The sequence below is a fragment of the Thunnus maccoyii genome, chromosome 4 (assembly GCF_910596095.1).
Source record: "Thunnus maccoyii chromosome 4, fThuMac1.1, whole genome shotgun sequence".
NCBI lineage: Eukaryota > Metazoa > Chordata > Actinopteri > Scombriformes > Scombridae > Thunnus > Thunnus maccoyii.
The window spans coordinates 33,543,446-33,562,033 of NC_056536.1; the positions used below are offsets into that span (position 1 = coordinate 33,543,446).

At 37.5% G+C, this 18,588-nt stretch overlaps 2 protein-coding genes across 2 annotated transcripts in view; both read left to right on the plus strand.

Annotated features, from left to right (window-relative positions):
- LOC121896023 overlaps positions 1-18,588 on the plus strand; it is a 119,891-nt gene that overhangs the window by 47,341 nt on the left and 53,962 nt on the right. The gene's annotated exons all lie outside the window — the stretch shown is intronic.
- Positions 14,637-18,588, plus strand: part of LOC121896033 — a 142,432-nt gene continuing 138,480 nt past the window's right edge. Inside the window, exon 1 of the mRNA XM_042409661.1 lies at positions 14,637-14,979. The gene's annotated coding sequence lies outside the window, so the exon portion shown is untranslated. The remainder of the gene's footprint in view (positions 14,980-18,588) is intronic.

Below are 18,588 nucleotides of genomic sequence, written 5' to 3' on the forward strand. Positions count from 1 at the left end.
ACAATTGTAAATTCAGATTTCAGAACATAAAAACACTATTAGAGACACGATCTAACTTCTTTAGCACAACATTTTCTACAGCACAGACACAATTTCTGGTCTTCACTATCAAGGCTTTGAGAAAGTGAACAGCAATAAGTGAGGTGGCTTCTGGATCTGCTGCTTTTGAAATGTGAAGCATTTTGGAAAAATAGATTAAACACACCACATAGACTGCAGTGACTTGAGGAGTTTCCTTACAAGCTCAATCTAACTGTTATTATTAAGCTTTCATACAATTTATTGGAAATGAAACTGGAATTTGGATGATTTGTTTTGATTTAACCACAAGATGATGCCACAGTGTGTAAAGCAATCCCAGGTAGCGCTACAGGTGACAAGTCTCTTATTTGTCTCTTCACTGTGTCCACGTTTCCCTCACTTGCATCTTTTCCTTTCATCTTAGCCCCTCCCACCGCCGGTGCATGGAGAGACACAAGGAAACCATGTGAGGAGAGAGGAATTAGAGAAATTAGGCTTTAGGTCCTTTATTGAAAAGGTCATCCTTTATTCAAGGGCATCATACTGTTAGGTGTTCTTAGAATATGTGAGGGGGACACTCAAATTCCTGAAAGTCATTGACAGCATGAGTGCAGGGTGGGAAAATAAAGACTCTTCAGTCAAGATCTCTGTGTGCCACAAATGAAAGTTTATTGAAGCTCCAAGGGAAGATGGAAAAGCATCACTCTACACATCAAAGTTGGCTTTCAGTTCTCCCAACTCTGGGTTGGGAGCTGTATCAATAAAAGCCTTTTGCCCAGAGATGCCCCTACATCACCGGTTAATCCTTACTTGGACATTAAAGATAAGATTTTCAACCACGAGGTATTACCTTGAAACTCTTGCACCAATCAAAACTGTTACTTTCTGAAGGGCTCACTCCTCATGCCTAAACCAAACCAACCAAACCAACGAAGGCAACGAGTACTAGCCAATCAGAGGCAGAGAAGGGTGGGTCTTGACTTTTCCATCCTAGGAAAAAAAATTGGCCACATTCTACGGCTTGGTGAAACTAAAATTGGGGTTGAAAGGGACAAGATTCGTCACTGTGGAAGAAATGCAGGAGGCTCTGAACACACTGACAAAAGATAACTACACAAAATGTCTCTAGGAATGGGAGAAGAGATGTGTGTCACATCTCAGGGAGACTTTGAAGAGGATAAGAGGGAATAATACTGAATAATTTATTATGAGAAATATGGCTGTTATTGACTGTGACCCCAAAACAAAACATCTGAACTGTCATGACCCCTCCTCTGTGACATCTGCCTGCCTGCTGTGAGTGTGTTTTTGTTATTTTCAGCCTTTTTAGTATGAGTGCTGTGTACTTGATGTATTTTGGTTTTATCTGTCTGTTAGTTCCCTTTACCCCCTTGCTCTCTCTCTCTCTCTCTCTCTCTTTCTCTGCACACCTGCCCATCATCTGGAATCAATACACCTATCAAGCCATCACCATTTCCGTACAAGAACCCTGCACTGACAGCCAGTCCCAACAGGACTGTTGTTTCATTCACAGCCTGCCAGCCAGCTGTGAGCTGTGAAGGTGTTTCTATCATAAAGATAGATAAATAATGCAAATTATTTTAACAATTTTTTCATTAACAAAATTGAACGATTAAGAGCTAGCATGGCTCCACCGCATAGCTCTCTGTCATATGCTTTGATTAAGAACAATATTATAAAGGAGAAGCAGTGCACATTTGAGTTCAAACAAGTACATGTAGATATGGTTAAAAACACCTTTCTAATGATATATCTTCAGGTATTGACAATATGGATAGCAAACTACTCAAAGCTGCAGCCAGTGTTATGACCCTTGGTCATTATTGTGGTTTTTGCTCCTGCTGGCCATCTGTATTTCTATTTTGACAATAACTGCTCTCTCTCTTCCTTACCCCTCTAGTGTGTGCATGTCTGATTATGTGCAGGTGGTGCTCCCTGATTGGCCTGGGTGCCGGGACAGCTGATTGGCCAGAACGGATGATTTAAACACCAGCTGATGCTGACTCCCGCTCTCTCTCTCTCTCTCTCTCCCATGTCCAACAATGGAGGCCCATCCTACTAGTCGTGTGTGTGTGTGTGTGTGTGTGTGTGTGTGTGTGTGTGTGTGTGTGTGTGTGTGTGTGTGTGTGTGTGTGTGTGTGTGTGTGTGTGTGTCAGTCAGTCATGTATAAGAGTGGTAAAGTGCTGCAGATTCAATGTTGTACATTGTAAATATTTGCACAAACTGAGGTAGCAGTTTAATTCGCAGGAGTGAGAGGCCCTTCTTTTGTGTGAACCTTTTTTCTCCTGTTTTTCTTGAGAAGAGTTAGGTTATGCCTTGTCTTTTGTTTCTATTTTTGTTTTTTGATAGGGAAGTTTAGGGTGGGGGTTTCGGTTGTTTTTTTTTGGCATTGCTCAGCTCCGAAGTTCTGCAAAATAAACTGCCACAGTGAACTTTGATGGTTGTCGGGCTGACCGTTCTTGGGCCTGGGAAGAGCGGGGGCTCTAAACATGTTATGTCCAGGTTTCCCCTAGACTAGGGACGTAACACCAGATATTTATCTATCCCTATATGTCATATTTTTAACAGATGTTTGACAAGCTCTGTGCCCTGCACTATGGAAAGAATCTAAAGTCATATAATTGCCAAAAGATACAGTGGGCTGCATTCTGTTGGGCCAATTAGTCTACTCAGCAAAATATTGGAGAGGATCATTTACAACATGCATACACAGCTGGTCACTAAACTAACTCTGCTATAGTTCACATGACCTCAGGATTCCCTCTGTCAAGCCTCCTCCCGGAGTCCTCTCCCCAACCTCAGCCGAAACACCACCCAGCCACCATCTCACCATCCCTGCCTGTCTCAATAAAACACTTGTTTTCACCTTGCCTGCTTGTCCAGCATCGGAATGTGGGTTCAGCCTTGATACATGACAGTAAGCATATCCAAGCATAGCCAGACTCTGCGGGACGTAATGGACAGCCTCCGCAAGCTCTGCAGGAACGTGTCCAGCATCCAGAATAGACTAAACCCGTATGCTAGCTCCACTCCCAGTCCACTGATCCCAGCTGCTCCAACTCCACCGTCTGTTAGGGAACCACAGGTTTCCTCTCCTAAATGGTATGATGGAAATTTGAGATTATGTCAATAATTCCTAATTCAAAGTGATCTTGTTTTCCAACAGCAGCAGTCTTATTATGATAAAATGCTTTCCTCATGGGCCTCCTCTGGGGAAACGCCCTGACCTGTGCGACAGCAGTGTAGGAGAAGCAGTCCTCCAGTTACCACGTCTTACTCTGCCTTCACCTTGGAGATTTGTAAGGTGACTGACCATCCAGTAGGGGTTAGGGATGCTTCCAAGAGACTTTCCTCCCTCTACCAAGGTCTCCAGAGTGTTGCAGAATACGCCATGGAGTTCCGAAAGGTGTCAGCAGAAAGTGGAGGGAATGAGGAGTCGCTCCAACCTGTATTTTTCCCTTGTCTGATTTAATTAAAGACAAATTAGTATCTTGTCCTGAACCCGCTGAACTTGTTGATTTGAATTCCTTTGCCATTTGTGTGGATAACCGCCTCCATGAGCAGAAAAGAGAGAAGCAAGCGCTGCTTCCCCAGTGATTTTCCCTCTCAGTGAGCTTTTTGTGGTCAGTGTGTGAAACAGACAGCGTTTTTATACACAGAAAAGTCACTAGTTTGTACAGAGAGGACAAAAAATACAGATCTTCAGATTCAGAACTTGTTTCTGTTTGTTTCCGCTGACTTCAAACTTCAAACTTATTTCTGATGACTGCAAACTTCAAACTTGTTGTTTCCGCTGACTTCAAACTTCAAACTTATTTCTGATGACTGCAAACTTCAAACTTGTTGTTTCCGCTTACCTCAAACTTGAAACTTATTTCTGATGACTGCAAACTTGAAACTTGTTGTTTCTGCTGACTGCAAACTTCAGGAAAGTTCAGGAAAGTTTGCAGTCAGCAGTTGTGATAAAGTCTCAGTGACAGCCAAGATATCTGTCACTGAACTAACTTTTTTTTCTGAACAAAGGCTTAACTGAACATTTTCTGATTGCTTCCTTCAATTAGTTTGATTTATGAATAAAAATATATATAATATTAAAAATATATCGGTAACAGTTGTCTTGAATACCCTCCCCATATTTATTATTTATAAACTGTATATAGATATTTGATAAATGGTTATAACTCTTGTTGGCACCCAGACGTGTTTGCTGCTGTACAAATGGATAATGAATGACAACATAGTAAAACTCAGTTATAATAATATAAAATATGTCTTCATAGGAGAAGTTATAATAAATACTGAGACTTAATAAAATGTCTTTATACCTCATAACTATATATTTTTTTGTTACCAATTGTTTTTATTGCCAAAGAAAAATCATAACAGAATTTGTTACAATAACAACACAAAATAACAAAGTAAAATAACATAATATATCCCACTATAACATGAAGGGGGCAACAGATTTGAAACATTCCAGTAAAGTCCATACTAATAATGATCTGTCACAACACAATTGACAATAGAGCAGACAATTTTAGGGATTCTTCAAGCAATTAAGATAAACTACAGTTGCGTTCATTTTCTCAAATGAGTAGACTGAATACATATATTCATAATTCATGATAATAAACTGTTAGACCGATACCATTCAACTTAACAGTTAGGAGATTGCTTGAACATTTACTGTGGTAATACTTATTCAATTAGTTTGCTGAAAAATCCATCATTGGACTGGATGTTTGAGATACTTATCACCCCGCTAACAAAGGGTAATCCCTCCGTCCCTCCCACCCATGTGGCGCCCAGTTCCCTCACAGATGTCAGACAATGAGTGGATGCCTCTATTACTCCATTGAGGAAATGAAAACAGGGTACCTCCTGTAAGAAGAGCATAATTATGAAAAATGGGACTGTGATTATGCCACTTTAACTGAGAGTGAGTTGCTTTTTCTACAAAGTGCCAGGTTGTTAAAAGGAAAGACATAATAGGGCCCAGCTTGGATTTGAAGTGTTTAGGAGACATTCTTGAATATGTTGGGTCTTGTAAGCGATGTGGGGAGGCAAGGTTTTCCTCAAGAGCCCGCCATGAGACTGATGCATTGGGGTCTAACCAGATTGATAACGGGCGCAACACAAAAGACCAAAAATACAACCTGAAGTTCGGGACAATTAGTCCTTCTTCCTGTCTACCACGCTGCAGAGTTGTCAGTTTTAGGATGCTTGCCCTTCCAAATAAATTTAGAGATGAGACTGTGAATCTTGTCCCAGTATCCCTTGAGGATTTAAAATGCCCTGAAAGTTTTTAGTTGTAAGTAAATATAGGGATGGAAAAATATCCACTCCCAGATATTTGAAGGACTTCACCACTGGAATGTGTGAAGGTATGGTTGAGGGGTCAAAAAATGAATTTAATGGAAGTAATGATGACTTAGACCAGTTAATCTCATACTCTGACAAAGCACTAAATTCTTCGAAAGTATCCAGGACTTGAGGAATGGGGGTTGGGACACTATCTCAGTAAAGTAAAATATAATTTGCAAATAATGATATGTGGCGAGATGTGTTACAAAAAGTAATTGGAGAAATCAATGGATGCTACCTTATCTTTTGAGCTAATGGCTCAAGTGAAAGGGCAAATAATAAAGGTGATAGAACGCAAAATGTTCCCTGTAATGACCATAGCTGAGGGATTAGCATATAACATTTTTATCATCTTAATGAAATTTGGACCCAAATGGAATCTGTCAAGTACATACCATAAATATTCCCACTCTAGGCGATCAAAAGCCTGTTTAGCATCTAAAGAAAGGACTGCACAAGATGAGGGAATGTCCTGAGAGAAGTTGATCACATGGAGTAATCTGCATATGTTATCTGCCACTTGATGGGTTTTAATGAAACCAGACTGATCATGATGGTTTGGTCATATGTGTTTCAAGTCTGATGGCTAACACTTTGGCATATATTTTAATTTCAGCATTCAAAATTGACAAGGGCTTTTAATTGTTACAAAGGGTGGCGTCTTTGTTTGGTTTTAAAAGAACAGTGAGAACGGCAGAGTTAGTATCACTATTAAAAAATCCTCTATCAATAGAAGTAGTGATCATCTGTAACATAAATTTACCTAAGCGATCCCAAAACACCAGGTAAACTTCAGGAGGAATACCATCCCAACCTGGTGATTTGCCCTTTTTCATTAGTTGTGTGGCATTTTCGAGTTCCTCAAGGGAAATAGGGGCCTGTAGTTGATCAGACTCCTCCTGATTTAAGGTCAGGAGATTTAGGTTCTGAAAAAAAAAAATCACATCTATCTCTGTCTAGGGTAACTTCCGAAGAGTACAACCTTGCATAAAAATTTCTTAATTCACTATTTATTTCCTCGGGTTTGGAAACAATATTATACGAGTGACTAAACTTGATAGCGGAAATAGTAGAGAATTTGTCATCATATCTCAATCTCTGAGCAAGAAGATGAAAATAATAATTTCTTCTAGTTTTATGAATGAGAAATTCGGCTCTACATCTAAGAAGAGAATCTAATTCTATGCGTCTTACCTGAATATCTTGGTCTCTAATCTCACAAAATGTTAACTGTTGTTGCTTTTCCAATTCAAAAAGCTTTGATTCCAATTCATGAATTTTACTAAATCGAGTTTTATTAAGATGAGAAGCAAAAGATATGATAATGTTCCTAATGCACCCCCTTAATGCGTACCAAAATATCCGAGGATCATCCACAGTACCAGCGTTCTCAGACACAAATTTGTCAAGTTCACACCTGAAATATTTACAATAATGCTTTACCGGGTGAATTTAATAAAATAAATTTAACCAATAGGATAGAATAGTCAGACAAAGGAGAGGGAAGCATTGTTGCATCATATATTTCAGAGATTCCTGAGGAGATAAAAATATAGTCAATGCGTGAGTAGGATCTATGTCTATTGGAGATAAAGCTATACTGCCTAGCTGAAGGGTTAACCACTATATATGCATCTAGGAAATTAAATGATGATATCATATGTGACAAAGAGGTTGAAGCTGATATTTGAGAATGAGAACGATGATCCTGTAAGACTGAGCAATCTAAATTAGGATCTAAGGCAGCATTCATATCCCCTCTTAAGATTAAAGCAAAATCCTGGAGTTCTGAAAGTATCCCACATAGGTTAAAATTTGTGGTCAAATTTGTTAGGGGCGTAAACAGATAACTATATATTAAATGTTTATATGGTTCTCATGAATTGGGTAAAGTGATTATCCTTATGTTCAGTCAGCAGCTTCATCATGAAACCACTGATCCACACAAATTAATATTACACTTGTTGTGTTCATATATATTAGACTGTGTGTACGTATTTATTTAATCTTCATTGTTGGATATCTCCTGGGATATTATACAGTATGTAAAGATTTATATGAGGTCAATATATTGTGCTGTGAGATGCTGGTGTGTTTACATACTGTAACGTTTGGTTTGTTGGTGTTTAACGTGTCTGAATAATTCCACAGAGGTCATATGGGTCATATAATGGATCAAAAATGAAATTATTCATTAATGTACCCTTAAACACCATCATCATCATCATCATCATTTTGCAAACACGGACAGAGAGAGAGATAGAGAGAGAGAGAGAGATAGAAAGAGGAAGAGGAAGGAATGTTAATTTAAATAATCGTCAGCTTCCTGATTGATCAGACAGACATATAGAGGCAGTTCTCTGACAGTTTGATGATTTTCTGCATCAGGATCAAACTCAGAATGAATATCCACCATGTTCTGTTCTTCTGCTTCTTATCAGGTGAGGACTGATGACCTGACTGTGTCTGTAAAGCTGCAGCACAAACTGCTTCTGGACATTCATTGTGTTCATTTTAACAAATGTCAGATTTGTATCACACAAGTTTTCATGTTGCTGTCATGTTAATTAGTTTTCCTGTCGTTCTCTAAATGATTCTGTTACTAATTACAACATCTCTATAATCTAATCTTGTAATTTAACTAAACTAAATGTAATTAACAAAACATATGAACCATCCATCATGAATATTTGATGCTCATTAATGTGTTTGATATTAGAAAGTATGAAAGAAAAACATTGAAAAACAGATGTTACACAGAGACACTGTGACTACAACTGCAGCTACAAGTAGAACAACAGCAACTGCTGTACAGTCAGTGAAAACTTTGCTAATGGCTGCCTCTGTATCATCTCTGCTTCTCTGTGAACTGATGGATTAGCCCTCATTAATCTGCAGTCTGTTTACAGTAAGTCTACACTACACAACGTATTGATCATCAGTATTTACTGTTCATCTTTCCAACAGCACTGCAGGATGGAAACACTGGACTCGTCAATGCAATAAACCTTTTTGCTGGAGCTGAAGGAGGAAATGGTTCAATTATTTGCTCCTTGACTTCATCTGGAAGCACCAAGTTCTTCTGTAAAGGAGAATGTAAAGAAGAAGACATTCTCATTAAAACAGATGGTGTCACAGCTCAGAGTGGCAGATACAGCATCAGATATAAAGACGGATCTTCTGGAAGAAGAATTGTGACTGTGATCTTCACACAGCTGACCAAGTCAGACTCAGGACGGTACAGATGTAGTTTGGGTGGATCTTCAGCCCCAGATGATTACTCTGACTTTGACATCACAGTTATAGATGGTGAGTTTCTACTGAAAGTCATAAAACCTGATATATTTACTATGTTCATCCCATTTAATGATTCTGAAGCTTAAGAATAAATGAAGTCAGATAGAATTTAATTAAATTGTTGAAGAATGTGAGACGTTTATGATATATTGACTCAGTGTATCAATGTTGGATGAAATCATTACTCCAGCAGTCAGACTGTGGTTGAACTGGGCAGCTCCCAGTGTGACTCTGTGGATCCGTGTAAATGTGAAGCAGGAAATATTGTGATCAGACTGCAACATCTTACAGGAAGTACAGACAGTAACTGTTGATTGTTCATCTTTTCAGCTGCAACGTTGGGTCAAAACACTCATTTCATCCATATAGAAACTGTGGGAGGAAATATCACAAGAGGATTCTTCAATACTGTCAATGGAAGCAGTAAGTTCTTCTGTAAGGATGAATGTAAAAAAGAAGAAGACATCCTGGTTGAAACAGAAGAGAACAGAGCTCAGAATGGCAGATACAGCATTGAATATAGAGAAGGATCTGCATTTGGACTGTATGTGACCATCACACAGCTGAAGAAGTCAGACACAGGACGGTACAGGTGTGGTTACGGCAGAGCTTTGTCTCCAGATTCATCCAACACGTTCGAGATATTTGTTGTAGATGGTGAGTTTTATATTTAATTTTCTGTTTACATTCTGTTCAATGAATATCAATGTTAGATGGTTAAATTATGAAAAGTTGTCATATTTTCATTTAAAATAAGAAAGAATGAACTTTGGGGGTGACCTGATAGCTGAGTGGTTATCACATGGACACTAACGCCCTGAGCAGCGAGTCCTCAGTTTGATTCCCAGCTGGCCGGACTGTCTGCTGCATGTCATCCCTCTACTCCCCACATGTCCTGTCTCTCTCCACCATCACTATCAAATAAAGCCACAAAATGTCCAAACAATAATCTTAAAAAAAAAATTTTGAATTCAAAATTTAAAAAGTGGATGGAAATGACACAACAGCAACAAATATGTTTTTTTGGGTCACAGCCAGAAGTTGATTTGTGACAACAAGAGGAGTGCTGAGGTTGACAGAGTCATACTAGTTGTCCAACCTGGAACCTTTTCTATATTTCTATTAACATTAGGTAACATACAGAAGAACGGTTCCTCAGGTTCCTTAATGTTCAAGACATCATACTCTAAAATGTTTCTAAAGATGAAACTCATTTGTAGAGTCACAAAGTAATCTGATGTAAAATGTGTTGCCTTTATAATGTTAGTTTTTAAATTTACAACAATCAGTTTGTACGATTTTTAAAAACCTTTTCAGACATTTGTGCTTTTATGTTTAATGTCAGAAAACCAACCTGTGGATGTTATTTTCTTACTCTTCTGTTATCAAAAATCAAATAACAATAATTTCTTGTGATTAATAGAACAAACCCACTTCAAATATTCTTAATCATTTACTTCATTAACATATTTAATGCTGCGTATTTCTTGTGTATGTGATGGATGCTGTCAATATGATCTTTCTGTCTAGAGCACCATCTCATTTCTCTGCATTATTGATTCAGTATCTGATTGTTTCAATGTGTTCTCATTGTTCACAGCTCCAACCACTTCAAAACCAAACCGGACTCTCCGACCTTTTCCAACATCAGTCCCATCAGCCTCCACACCAACAACAACACAGAGTTTAATCTCCAGTTCAGGAAGCTTCACACCTTCATCATCTTTCCCTGAAACCACAGAGCAGTTTACAGGTACAGGACAGTTCATGTCTGTCCATCTGTCCATCACTGTCTCTCTGCAACAAAACGTCCTCTTAAAACAGTCAAATTCAGCATAACAACGTTGTCTAATAAGGATAACAAGATGGTCCAACATGTGTTTCAGCACATAAGACAGTTCAGCACCTAGAATAAAACATTTCACATTCAATTTTACAATAAATTTCCTTGTTATCTTCACGTCTAATGTTTAAACACATCCTACATTTCTAATGATGTAAGATAATTATTAACATGTGATGTCAGCACATTACAAGTCAAGAAACATTCAGACCAAAGTCTGAGATGTTTTTTCAACAGGAAGATCTCATTTTTGATAAAGGTTTCCTGTGTAGTTTTCTTGTAAACAAGGTTATATTTATATTCAGTGTTACTCATCAAAACATGTTGAGTGTATCCTTTAGGTCCAACATAAGTGTTGAATATGTTTCCTCAATCATAAAATATTTGCAAAGCTGATTATATTAAGTATTTTAAATCTTGCATTGCTTGTGGTCTTCTTCTCTCCTGCTTTTGTTGGTGCATTGTTGTGTTTCTGGGCAGGTTCCTGCATCCTGTAGATCAGTGGGATGATGTGAAACCACTGGCAGGATTGTGTATCACGTCAACCACATGTGCACGATGTAGATACACACGTAAAAACAAGCTACTTGTGGTCAAAAACTCCACAGGGAACCTTTAAGCTTCTAATACAAGACAAAAGATCCCAGTCTTTTAAACTACTACATGTTTCTCTCTCTCTCTCTTCCTTCCCAACCCGACTCCTATGTCCCTCAACCAGGTTACTTCTTGCCTCCGGCTGTAATCGTGCCTGTGATTGTTGTGCTGTTGGCTGTTGTTCTGCTGCTCCTCTACAAACTGAAGATGAGGAGGAACTCTGGTTTGAACACCAGAGGAATCTCAGACAGCAGAAACATCGTGGTGACTTTCAATAACAATGTATGTCTCATTCAATTCAATTCAAAAATACTTAATTCATCCCTCAAGGGGGAAGCACATTTGCAAACAAGTACACATATACAATTCATTCACACACATTTAAAAATCTACAAAATACAAATATGACAATGTCAGAAAGAGTTTAAACACACAAGGAATAATGGCAGTGGCCCTTGTGAACATGTTAACTCTTACTGTTGGCAGACATTTTATTTTTGCAGTTAGGAACAAACAATCTCATGGCTGCAACTACTTCACTACTGTGTACAAAGTATAATTAAATAAAATCACAGTTACTCTTAATAGACCTCTGGCCTGCCGAGTTGTTATCAGTAAAATATCAACAAACAATTGAAGAACACAATATCTGGGCTGTTACCGTGGTTACTGCTATATTTTAGATTTTATGTTATTCCTGTTTTATTTTCAGTTATCTTTCAGCAATGAGAACCGTCCTTCTGTAAGCAATGAGAACTGTCCTCCAGTCTCCTCGTGTGAAGACAACATCTACCAGAGCCTGGATCCAGACAGCAGCGATCCGGACCAAAACTACTCTGCACTCGCAGCAAACAAATGATAATGTTTGGATTTGGATCTGGATTCTGTACTGTGCAGGTTAACATGTGCTGCAAAGTTCCAGTTTTTTCCACTTTCTTTCTTCTTTTTGTTTAATCAGCAGATATTATCTATAAACATGCTATTTTTCACCTCTATGCTGATGATACACAACTGATCATGTTTCTTCTTACTTGCTTATTCTGAAATGTTCATTCTGTCTTCATAAATGTAGATGTTATTTGATATTGTTCTTCTACCCTTTGAGCCAACTCTGTCTCCTAGAAATTATGTTCATATTTGACTAAATTGCATATTACAGTGCATTTAAAAAGTATTCAGACTCTTTTTTCACATTTTGTTATGTTGCAGTCGAATGCTAAAATCATTTAACCCTCCTATTGTGTTAGGGTCGAATTTAACTGGTTTTCATGTTTAGATGTGTGAAACATACTTTTAATTTTTCTGATCAAAACAAGGCTTCATTACATCTTCTACAATGGCCTACTGATTACATTTTCTTTTGTTAATGTATTTTAAATTTAATTGAATTTTAATTTTACAGCACAGACACTACTGAGCCTTTTTCACAATAACATCTGTACTGTCACTAAATCTCAATCTGTCATCAAACACAGTTCCCAAGTATTTGTAGGTCTGGACGAGTTCAACACTTACTGAAGCCAAGAATGATTGTTGGAACTGTCTGTGTGTTCTATTGAGATTACTATTTCTTTAGTTTTGGACACATTTACATCTAAAAAGGATCTCAATCTTTAGACGGCACATGACTGCTGCTCCAGCAGCAATAGGAAGGTCTGTGTCCACCATAGTGAATCATTTTACAGCCAGTATGTGTGTACCGTATTTCCTCTAATAGTGGCTGGTGGTCAATTAAAAGCCGGGTGGATAAACTCCTGATGCCTGTTATATAATGTGCATGCCAGTTAAGCATAAATATAGTTACCTGGATGTAAGTCCGGTTCTATGAGTACATGCGTAGCCCTCTAACCAACCGTCACAGAGAGGGGAGGGGGACAGAGGAGATGCGATATCGTCTTATAAGGGGATAACAGCTCATATTTCAATAATACTGATGGCAGCGACGCAACATCAAGATGAGTTACCAAGGTAACCAGAGTAACTTGGCTAAACTGGTGAGCATAAATCTATGAGTATGCTAAAGCTAAGGGCCAGGTACCCTCAGTAGTTGAGGTAAATAACTATTAAATTACTATTAGGGGAAATACGGTAATTTGAAAGTGTCTGACTCTGGTGCCTCCTTGTGATCGTATTGAAAAAGACATTTACACACAGAGAAGTTTAACATTTGATTCAAATTGTTCAGAACGCTGCAGCTTCTTAATCTGAGCTGCTCATTTTTGTACCTTTTCTTGTTTGACATCACATGTTGCATCACATGTTTTCTGGCCTGTAATCATTATTTGTCACTTTATAATGTGATATTTATGAGAAGCTTTTAATGAGGTTTATCAAAACTACTTTACAGCAAGAGGTATGGCGATCCTGCCTTCTGTTGTTATGCACCAAGGATTTGGAACATGCTCCCTCCTCATATTAGACAAGCGACCTCGGTTGACAGTTTTATGAAGCCCCTTATGAAAAAAGCACATGTGAAATTCAGTCTTTCACATGTGAACTGAGACATTTCACATGTGATGTTGTGATTTCACATGTGATAAAAGACATGTTTTGAATGCAAACTTTTATATGTGAAAATCAACATTTCCTATGTGAACTGACACATCTCACAGATTGATTTCACATGTAAACTCAAGACCTTTCCCTTCCATATAAACTGAGACATTTCACATATGACATGATTTAGAATGTTATAAAAAACGTGTCAAGTTTCAAGAGGAATTTAGATTTTTGGATTGAAAAGGTACTCTTTGTAAAATGTTCTCTTCCCGGACATTTTGCTAACGCCACCTAAGTGTATTGAGTGTATTAATAAAAGTATTGAGCCAAGGAGCTCGCGCTTCCCGCCCACACACTCTGGGTTCCCCATGCTGCCTTCGGGACCTCACGGAAATATTACAGTTATCGAGTGTAGTACATAAATGATCATAAACGTGAACAACAATGGTCTCACAAACGCATGTATTACTATAATATGTAAGATGTCGCATTTCTGATGTTCACTAAGGAGCAATAGGGTAAGTTTATTTTTGTAATACTGTTTATATATTCCGTAGTTACATGTCTGACCTATTTTTTTCATTTCATTTAATCCATATTAAGTTAGTAAAATCTGCACCCAAAAATACTTTACATAACACGTTTATTATCCTCTGTAAGTAAACGTGAGACAAGCTTTTGATGAAGACAAATCTTGGATGGTGCACATGAATGCATCGTCATCTTTGACCGTTGGAAGCAAATTGACGTCACAGACGTTTTCTTTTTTTTCTATTGTCATTATACTAAATAATTAAGACTCAGTGTCTGCCTATGGCTGCAGATTTGTGGTGATGTGTGTCCATCCTAACAATAGTATAATCTCACTGAGAAGCTTTTTGTCCATTTGTTGAGAGTTCAGCCTTTTCAGAGCTATGATATAAGCAATGTTACTTGCTGAAAGGACAAAGATTCATCAGCACACACTTTGATCTATATTCCATGTAATGGTCCACAATTTAAAAGTTTTTTCTTATTATTTGTTATTTCATGTATGTAATCTTTGTTCATTGTATTTCCAAATTTTGATTTTTTTTCCTCTGATCTGGCATGTCTCAGGTAGGGGTTGAAATTGAAATAGTCTTTGTATTTTTACAAAACCTGTGCAACATCATTATCCTGAAACCATTTACAGTGCTTTCCTCTTGTGATATGAATCTTATTTTCTTTCTTGCAATATTTGTCTTTCTATTTTGACAGCTCAAGTGTAAGGGCACTTTCCAGGCACTGCAGAGGCAGACATAAAGGCCTGCATGGCTCAGAAGCTTAAAGACCTGAGGGTTAAAAGCCGGAGTCAGAGGTAAGCTTAATTCACCAATAGTTACCTTGCTACAGATACTTTAATCACAGTGTCATCATTGGTACCACTTGTCATTGATTTCTTTCATTCCAAAATAATGTGAGATGCTAGGGTTTTCTGTAGATCAACATGAGGTATTACCTAACATACAGTGGGGTTTGATTAATACTGAATTCATCAGAGGAAACAACTCAAAACCTACTTCTATGACCTTTTTACCTCTATGATTTGATCCCTTCATTAGGATTTTATTTACTTTTACTCTTTTACTATGTCTTAATTGATGTTTATCCCGTTTTAATATGTGTATGAATGTGTATGAAAATGAAAACCAAACACAGCATGAGAGAAAGAGAGCTGCCATCAAAACTTTGTCATGAGTCTAAACTGCAACTGTTTTGCAAACTCCTGTTAAAAATAAAGAAAAGCACAAATAAACAGATTGCAGGATAACAGAATTTGTAATGCCTTCAAATGTCCTCTGTTTTAATTGGCAGAAGGTCGGCATCCAGGCTTCTAGGCTCACAGCTCACTGAGTGAGAAAGACACAAGAATGAAAATCAAACACAGAGTGAGAAAAAAAGAAATGAAACAATTGAATGGGAGAGAGCAACCTAACTTCCCTTTATGAAGTAATGTCTAGTTGTTGAGAAGGGTGGTGACGAGGATTCACTGTGAGCTTGTTTTTCTTCTTAAGAATTACTTTCAACGACTGACCTCTAGTTCCCCTCTCAGGGTTAATCCCAACTGCCCTGGAGCAGCGCTGGGGGGGGGCACCCAAATGGTTTATAAAAATGTATTCTGTATGACAAACTTCTCTTTCAGTTTATTAAATCCCTGCAGCATCTGATGGCAGCAGAACAGTTAATAATAATAATAAATTAATTTAATTTATATCACACTTATCAAAACAAAGTCACAAAGAGCTTCACATAATCACATAAAAACACACATAAAAATAAAAGAGCTAAATGAACAACATAAAAAGCCAGCCTAAAAATACTAGAAGTTGTTAAACAGAATAAAACTAGAATAAGGTGAAATCATGGAAGTTGGTGCGATAAAAGTACATTTTGAGCTTAGATTGAAAAGAAGCCACTGACTCAGCCGGCATTATTTCCTCAGGCAGGAGGTTTTTCAAAGCTGTTGTCTTCAGCCGGGAGTCTGGAACCGATAGAAGGCCCTGCTCAAGGATCTCACAGTGTGAGCAGGGTTGTACAGAGATATAATGAGGAGTCAGACCATTCAGTTCTTGAAAGTGATTATAAGAACCTTGAAATCAATTCTAAAACGTACTGTAAGCCAGTGTAAAGAGGCTTAAACTGGGGTGATGTGTTCAAACCTGTTTATACTGGTTAAAAGCCGGGCAGCTGAGTTCTTCCTTCATCATGAAGAGTTTGGTCATGTTAGCTTGTTTAGAAACAGCTCCAAAAACTAATAACAGTGATAAGATAGTAAATTCAAATTCAAATTCAAATAAGCTTTATTGGCATGACAGATTAGAAACCTACATTGCCAAAGCAGTACAGAAAATTACAAACATTGACAGATGATTAATAATTATACAATAATACGTAAAACAATAATATTAAATACAATATAATTAAAGGCATTTTTACAGATGTAATCATACAGAAACATTTACTACAGAGTTTATTTCTCTCAGATTATGACGAGATTTAATATATTTTGCAGCTATTACTGCACATTGACTTTTCTCCCCACATAAATAGGACAGTTTCTAAAGATCAAGGAGGTGGATAAATTCAGGATATATATGATTTATTTTTTCCAAAGAAAACCTTTTTCAAATCCTTATATTTGTCACAGTATAATAGAAAGTGAGATTCTGTCTCAACTTCTCCTTTATGACAAAGTGAACACAGCCTGACCTCCCGGGGAAGCCTGTTCTGCCTGTGACGGCCTGTTTCTATGGCCAGGCTGTGTCCACAGGACAGGAAACATGCTGACAGATAATCTATATAAATATCTATGCATATCTGTAAAAACCAGATATCCCTGAAGCTTTCTGCTTCTGTCAGCATCTTTCCTCTTTCTGGGTATTTCCCACTGAAAAAATGTGATCTTACATTTGAGGATATTCGTAGCTCTTTGAGTCCTGCATATGACCCTTGAAGGGCACGTCAGATACAAAACCTTTTTATTTGGTTTTATTCATTTTTTTATCTTTATTTAACCAACCTGGTTAAATAAACCAACCAACCTGGTTAAATAAAGGAGGAACTGTGCTGCCCTCCAACACATCTGTCAGGCTTGCTGCAGAAATTCACTACCACTGATTGTGAAACAAAAACTGGTGGTTTTAACAGAATATGTACAAGCTGGAGGTACTGGAATATGTTGTGTGGTTACATACATTCAATTTCCCCCCACATAAGCTTTGTGTCATAAACTGCCAGGTCCATTATTAGAAATAAACGGATGTTTGTGGGTAAATAGAACAGATTTTGTCAGTTTGTCTGTCAATCACATCACATGTTGTTTTCAGCATCAGTGAGCTGTAGTTTTAAGCAACAATACAACACAGTGTGTGTGTGTGTGTGTGTCTGTTTGTGTCTTCTTGGTTTATAATAGCGGTTGGCAACCAGCTTATTAGGTGCATTAGGTGTAAACTGGTCGAGGGTGCTGACATTCACTAAACTTTTATATTAAATTCAAAGAAGCAAAGTAAAAGGTTTAGGATTTAAAAGTGACTTCAGTCAGAGCTGTTCTTACTGCACATCAAAGCAGCTGCATCATGAAGTTTACACTTTACTTCTCCCAGTCATTTTACAGACAGTATGTGTGTACCGTATGTCCTCCAATACTGACTGGTTGTCAATGAAAAGTCGGGTGGATAAACTCCTGGTGTCTTTCAGAGTTCTAATAAATGCTCTTGCTACTCTTTCTTAATTTACAAATAGCTGTGTTATTGTAAAAAAAAAAAAAAAAAGAAAGAAAGAAAAGAAAAAGAAATGAGCAATATATTTTAAAGCTCATGAGAAACCTTGAGAAGCAAATTGAAGGGAACAAACACATTCATTGGTGTGAGTTAACACCCAGGACACTTTGGTTCTGAAGGTTGTCTGATGGGTTTTAGAAATAAGGAAGTTTGCAGTCAGCAGTTTTGATATTAGTTTTACACAAAGAGGAACACACTCCTTTTTTCTCACCAAGTCTCAGTTAGATTCAAAATATCTCTCACTGATCTATTTTTATTTTTCTGAAAGGCAAACGCTTCACTGAACATTTTCTTATTGCTTCTTTCAATTTGTTTGAATATCTATTGGTAACACTTGACTTTAACATCGTCCCCACTTTTATCATTTATAAGTTGTATATTGATATTTAATAAATGTTATAACTCCTGTTGGAACCTAGAAGTGTTTGCTGCTGTATAAACTGATAATGAATGACAATATAGTAAAACTCAGTTATAATAACATAAAATATGTCTTCATAGGAGAAGTTATAATAAATACTGAGAATTAATAAAATATCTCTATACCTTATAACTATATATGAAATGTTTATATGTTGCTCATAAATGGGGTAAAGTGATTATTCTTATCTTCAGTCAGCAGCTTCATCATGAAACCACTGATCTAC